The sequence below is a fragment of the Neolamprologus brichardi genome, chromosome 6 (assembly GCF_056152115.1).
Source record: "Neolamprologus brichardi isolate AB-2024 chromosome 6, ASM5615211v1, whole genome shotgun sequence".
Lineage (NCBI taxonomy): Eukaryota > Metazoa > Chordata > Actinopteri > Cichliformes > Cichlidae > Neolamprologus > Neolamprologus brichardi.
Window position 1 is genome coordinate 24,165,706 of NC_142109.1, and position 7,659 is coordinate 24,173,364.

Sequence of the window (7,659 nt, forward strand, 5' to 3'; positions counted from 1 at the left end):
TCTCCGAAGGTACAAAAGTGAACTTTGAAGCGGCAGAAGGACACACTGGGTAACCCTCCTATCAGCAACAACCTCCATAATCAGCAGATCTCTTCCAATTAGAGCTTCTTTGTGATTTGGTGGAAAAGGACATTCTCATCATGGATGTGAACAGCTAAGAAATCTGCAGGAACTGTGTGATGCTGTCATGTCAACAAGAACTAAAACCTCTGAGTAATTTCTCCAGTAGCTTGTTGACTCTATGCTAGGAAGAATTAAGGAGGTTCTGAGGACCAAAAATGGATAAGCAACTACATGTACCTATAAACAGAAGAATATCAACCACTGATCGTTCAATGTCAAATTCTTTTCCCACTATGTGGCCTCTAAATAAATCTGTAAATCAACAGCTAGACTAAGAGAAAATACATTGCAATCAGTAATGTCTTTTATGAACTATCCGACCACAGTGAGTCACTCTCTCTGAGCCAGGCCTCCCTGTGCGAGCTGGCACTCGTCCATCTAGGTGGACGAGATTTAATGGGGTTATCAGCAGGATGGAAACAGGCTAATCTGCACCGTGCACTGATGTGCCCACAAACTGAATGAACCGTTTTATATATTGACCTGATGAGATGGCACATTCCCAGACTGATTACCTCTATAACAATGAAACCATTTGTTGCAAATTTAATTACTGTAATAAGTAATTAACACACATTTTGGGACACACGCTCATTTGAACTCGTCAAAGTTCCCTTTCTAGTTTCTGTATAATTAAAGAAGAACATTTCCAGATGAATCAAGTGAATATGTGTCTGCACTTCTTCAAAATTCTTCTGTCTTGGCTAGAAGGGGACCCAGTGCCTTTTGACAACACCTCCATCTAGTGTTACTTTTGTGAATGTACAACACTACCAGGTCATTTCTTTTCTTTCTCATTCACTTACATCCACATAATGTACACTGGCCATGCAAAGATCTTAAGATTAATAAAAAAAATGCTACAAACAGAACAGCTTTTTGTTTCATTCCCAACAACACCGGAATCCGGTTTGTTCATTATGCAGTGACATTTATAAGTAACCCAAAACCTGTTTTCTCAATTTTTATCTGTGTGAAACTTTACAAAAAAAAAAAAAAAAACCCAAACAAAAAACACGGAGGTGGGAAACAACACAGTTTTGTTTCAGGTAAGAAATGCATTTACAGCTTCACACTGAATCACTAATTCAAGGTGTAAATAGGATGAATAAAGTGATATATGCAAGCTGCATATGTGTCTCAAGGAACTGGAGCAAACTGAGACTATGTGTCTGTGAAGGTTCTCAGTCATCCAGGTCATCGTAGTCAAAGGAGCTTGCAAAGAAAAGCGTCTGGACTTCTTTAAGTTACTTGAAGACGTTTCACCTCTCATCCGAGAGGCTTCTTCAGTTCTAAGGTCAAATGGTGGAGAGTCCCAGATATAACCCTAGTGGGAGTGTCCCCCCACAGAGGGACAAAAGGACCCCCTGATGATCCTCTAATCGCCTGAGCCAAGGTGTGGAGCTGGGTGTGGGTCCCAATCAGCCAGACTTTCGGGTGGGTTCATTGTGAAACCTGGCCCCTGACCTTAGAACTGAAGAAGCCTCTCGGATGAGAGGTGAAACGTCTTCAAGTAACTTAAAGAAGTCCAGACGCTTTTCTTTGCAAGCTCCTTTGACTAACTGAGACTATGGTTCATTATTGGTTCATGAAGAGGAAATAGCTAAAACACCAAAACTACCACAAGGGAAAAAACAAAGCCAAAAAAACTTTATAATTCTCTTTAATCTAATGATAATGAGATTTTTTTAAGTTGAAGTTAAATAAGCTCTTGTCTTGCTTAGTGTAGGAATAGTAATCTGGATAATTTAGATAGTCTAAGGTAGATTACTGTGCTAAAGTCTTGAGCAACTGATCTTTTCTGTATATTGTCCATGAAATAGTATCGTTGCACCAGTATTGGGATTCCCTTAAAGCGCTATTAGTTTTGCATAACTTGCCATAACTTGGCATGGTGTGCACTGTGTCTTTGAAAACTTTGAGGAAACTAAGCAAGTTCTGGAAAAATGAAAAAGCACATAAACAGGTCTCTGAAAGGCATGTCCTTATAAAATAGGGGGGAATTGCAGCAAAGATCTGATGCAGAACCAAAGAGATGCATCTGACCTTTCAGTTGATCCCTGCTGTTCCCAGAAGCCCCACCAGAAATGGTCTCAGTGGAAGGGTGGCTGTCAAGAAGGAAGGTAAACAATGAGAAAGGAAGAAAAGCCTCTGGCATCCCAAATCACACAAGAAATAGACATAAAATTTCTGGAGTGATGACTCCAGATTTAAAATTCTGTGGTTCATCAATATCTACAGAGGTGGTCACCAGAGATGAACAATAGTGAGTGCATACAGTGAGGCTGGATTTCAGCCAGGGGGTTTGGGGATCCAAAATTGATGAGGTTATAAACATAAAAATGGGCCATCAGATTTTGATCCACCATTATATACCGTCTGGAAAGCAGTTGACTGGCAACAGCAGTAAAAGTTAGCTGGATGGAAAAACACACAATATTTTTTGAGTAACAAAATCACATTCATATTGAAATCATATCAGTGAAATTAAAATCACATATTATCCTAAAGCGATGGGAAACTAGACTCAATAGGGAGAGAACAACCGAATCTCACAGTTTGAGTCTTGTACTTTAATGTGTACAAGGTCTACATTACATCTGTGGTTTGGCTAAATGTTGAGGAAAAGAATGTAAGTCGATGTAATGTCCTCTGACTTGATGAAAACAAGACTGTGGCTGTGTGTGTTTTGCATAAAACTTAAGGAACTGATTAGCTCTTTTTCACTCAGTGGTCGTACAATTAGTTTCACTCCCACTGTGAACCCCCTGCTCTTTAAAAAAAATCGAGCGAAGTTCTTCTCAGATGTAGCAAAGACAAAAAAAGAAAGAGAGTAAGGAAGTTGTTGTATAAAAGAATAAAACAAACTATTAAGCAACATTTTTCTTTGAGCTGAAACAACAGCAGATCCAACAGAGATTAATTCCTCGAGGGATGTCGCTAACAAGCACCAAACACTTGGACCTCTGCACTGCTTCCATTTTTTCAAAAGCTGATTGGAAGTTAAAACACTGGTCCTGAGAATAGGTCAGAATGTGCACGCTGTGGGATAAATCACTGAGGTATGTTTACTCATTAAAACGGGAAACAGAAAAAAAGAGAAAAAATAAAAAAGAGAGGCCTCAGAAACTTCAAATAGAATCACAAAGCTGTTCCTTCTGTGGCTGTGATGAAGGTGTTAGACGACGAGGTGGGGTTTCTTTACATATTGCCATACTTTTGTCTATGTGTAGGCCTGTGTGTTCTGTGGGTGCATGTAAAAATAGTTAGCAAGCAAATGAAAACAATTATGCTGCGTTGCTGGTTTAAATATTTAGGGTGATTGATTCAAAACTAGAGAATCTCAGTCAAAACATTTTCTTTTCATAGATTTTGATCTATTTATTTTAAACTGCTGGAAACAAAAACAAGATATATGAAATGCAACTAAGGTCGCCAGTCAGTAACAATCAGTGGATGTTGTGGTTCATGGTCGCAGATGTGTCTCACTGTTGCGCTTTAGGCGGTCTAGCCGCACAGAAGTGTGTAAAACAGACTGCTAATAGGAGAGGTAAACCCTTCTGGGTGTTCTTTTTAACAAACAAAACAAAAATACAACAAAAATAAACTCAGACTCATCACTTATTAATTAAACGACTCCTTTTAGTTGCTTGTTTTAATACCGAATAACTGTCAAATCAATTAAAGACAAAGCAACTGTTTTTGAAGATGCAACAGCTTTGGCTTCCTGAAATATTCAGAGAGAATGTCACGCCTTTAATCACAAGTGTCGAAGCCAGATTCAAAGTCTTATTGGAGTCAAGGGAACTGAAAATTAGTCTTTGAAGATCAGACCTCCAGCATGCACCCTCTTCAAAATCCCTAGACCACCCACTGCTTGCAGTCTCCAGCCTAAAACATGTAGAGGTTTGAAAAGTCAGCAAGCACAGCAAACACATGTCCACACTGAGGGCCCTTAAAGCTTGGTGTATTGGCGCTGATACAGCAGTTTGCTGAGTGGCTAGCAAAAACAGAGAATGGGGGAAACGATGTCCATTTATAGCTTGTTTCATTTGATGTGACAGTTGAATTCATATCCATCTATTATATGAAAAAGTCCCCACTGAAGCACAATTCTCTCTAATTTCATGTGATTCTAAAAAAAATTGCTTTAATTAGATGTGGGTCTTATTTTCATCCTAACATATATTATAATAATAATTTCCAACTGTCCAATTCAGAGGATGAGATTGGGTGAAGGTGTGGTTGGAGTACGAAGTAAGAACAGTACGACTTGGACAAGCTCACAGTCAGCACAGGACTTGATTTTTGCCATAACTGGCTTTATTGTAGCAGGCCTTACGTACATATCAAATGTGTCTAAAACCATTAAGATACAACTTAAGGGGAAATAATCTGTTTTCCTCTTAAGCAAGAGGTAAAAATAGGCAAAAGAGGAAAAATTCCTGGTGTAAAGTACAGCTTGTCACGGCGCAGCTAGCCTCTGGCAGCCTGACGGATAAGTCTGTGTTTGCTTTCTTTTAGCCCAATCTCATATGCTCTTTATCTCTCTCTTCTGCTTCAGGCGCTGTCTGCACACACACAGCTCCTCGTGTGACTGCAGCAGGCGGACTCCATGTGTTTGCTTTGCTTAATGCTAACCCTGAACCAATAGACACAGAGCAGGATCATAGCTGGGCACATTGGTCAGTATCTTTTAACCCTTTTTTGGTGCAGGCTGTTTCAGAATAACAGATACTCACGTCCTTTATTTAAGTCACTGGAAATTATAATGTACAGAGATTCTTATATTTAAGACTGTTGGTGTCCTTTGGCAGTTTTTGAGCGCTATCAACAACCTGTTATATTTACTGCTACTTTTTTTTTTTTAGATTAACCTTAACATAATGTAGCTATTTATTCAGCACACTTCTCCACTGGTTTAAAGTAGTTATAGCCTACAATAAATGGGCTTCACAAAATAATAGGAAAAAATGGATTTCATTTTGATAACATGTTAGCTTTCCAACAGAAGAGAATATACGACCAAATTTGAGTAGAGGTCATCCCTGTGCTGTGCTGATTGCTACAGTCTCAGTCTGAGATATAAAACAACTCACTTTAAAACATGCAGGCTGCTCTGTTTGGTCTCAGAAGCCTAAGAAAATGTTCTTTGAATTTAAGCTGATCTTTTACCACATCTCACAGCTGGTACATTTCTTCTTTGCATATATAATTTTTTTTCTTGCCTCTGACCTTTTCCCCATCTTACCCAGGCCAACTTTCTCTCATGTGCTTCTAAACATTAAAAAAAAAATAAACAAATCAGAAAGCTTCTGCCTTCACACTACAGTTTAGCAGAAATTAGTCTAAGATAATTTCTAAGAAAATAACAATTTACTTCCTGATAAGCCTCCACATTCTCTAATTCTGTCCATCAGGCAGCTTCACTGGATCCTCTAATGAAAAGGCCAGCTACTCAACACTACTTGAAAAACAGTCCAATAAAAGCAGTTAAAACACATGCTACCAATGCTTCAAAACCTAAATATAGAAGGTAATCTCAGAAAGGTCAAAGATAGGTCATAGATGGCAAAGGCCACAATCTGGATGGAAAAATATGAAAAGAAAAAAAGAAAATGAAGGAGGCTGGAAAATGAAAAACCAGTAAACTGAATAAAATGAAGAGCTGTCCCAGCATCCTCTCAAATAGAGAAAGGAACAAACTGTCGAATAGAGAGAGGAAAAAGCCTGAGACGTGTTTAATAAAATGGTTAAATTCATTGTCGCTTGCCTTCATCCACTCTTTACTTTGGCCAGGCTGGGCTGAAAAGCTCAAATGTCAGCTGTACTCAGACATCTCTTGTCAGGATGCAAAAATAGCCCGAGGACAATGCACTTGGAATCCAAACCACAACAAGCATATGCAGGGAAGACTCACACACACACCTCCTACAGTACATTGAGATAGTCTGGCTGGGAAACCAGTCTACCCCCCCATGTCAAAGTGAAGAAGGTTGCGTCACTGAAAAAGATCTCCACTGGAAACTGCCGAGGGTTTGATAATAAACACTCCTAGTAACAGGAAAGTTGAGTTGTTTAGTCGTGACAAAGATTTATGTCTTACTTTTTTACTTTTATGATCTGTGTAATCTTGCAAGCACTCTACTCCAACTTGTACAAGACCTCTAATATAAATTTGACTCATTACACGACTATTTTAAGAGACATGCAGTATTTTACCAGCCTCGCCTCAGCTTACGGTTAATTGGACCAATTTCTCTGACTTGCTTTGAAAGCCACGGCAGACAAGGAAGCATTTGAAACAGTCCAAAATAGATGAAAGGATAGATAGTTGATGATTTTCTATTACATGACGGTACAGAAGATTTCAGAGTCTAGGTTTTCTGTTTAATGATGCAATGTGAAGCATCACATCTCATCTTCTGAACACTCACCTGCTGTGATCGTCTCGTGTTCGCCTTTCAGTTCGGTTTCTTTTATATAGTTCCAAATCACAACATAAGCTACTTTACACGGTGAGGTCAAGAGCTTACAATATTATGCAATATTACATTCATAATTTTGCATTCTGCTGTTATTTGCATAGCATCCCGTGTTTTTGGAAACAAGGCTGTGGGGAGATAGCCAGTCACTGAGCATGCACTTAGGAACTTGGGAAAAACTCCCCTTTAACAGGAAAAAGCCTCAGGCAGAACCAGGTTTAGGGAGGAAGACCATCTGCCCTGACCGGTGAAAGTGACGGTAGATTGGAGAGAAAAAAATGTGCATTCAAAACCAACTGAAAAAAAACCTACTAATCAGTTTGCTTAGCCCAGAAATGTGCAAGTTATGAGCCAGAGATACTTGCCAAAGGTACATCCAGAGTGAAGACACAATAGTATCTTGCAATAGTAGCATAAATGAATTGAAGGTTAAGTAGATGTAAGTATTTCAGAGGTGCTTTACATCTCAGGACCTTCCATCTTGGACGTAAGGTCACCCAAGTCCACATAAACTTTATTAAAAAGAAACATTTTAAGGATAAAGCCTGACTGAGTAAAGACCGGTGGATGCACTCCAGTCCTATCAACCATCTGAGTGAGAGCTTAGCCTGTGCTGTGGCATAACATGCCAAAATGTGGAACAAATACTTCTAACTTGCTTCCCAGTAAATGTATTTATGCAAAATGGTCTTCACATTCTCTGTGTGCTCATTTTTTTGTCCACCCTCTTTGTTCTCATTTTGCTCCATCTTTCATTCCTGTTTCCGTGTTTTTATCTTTTGCCCTCCAATCCTCGTTTTTCTGTCCTACTTCATATTTCCAGGCTTTCCTACACACACACACACACACACACACACACACACACACACACACACACACACACACACACACACACACACACACAGAGCGAGCGAGTGAGCGAGCGAGCGAGAGAGAGAGAGAGAGAGGGAGACTATGAATTCTTTTTACTCACTCTGCAGGGACCAGGAAGTGAGTCAGAGTCCGGGATCTTAGAGCTGAATCTATACTAAAGGATGGACCCCTCTCTCTT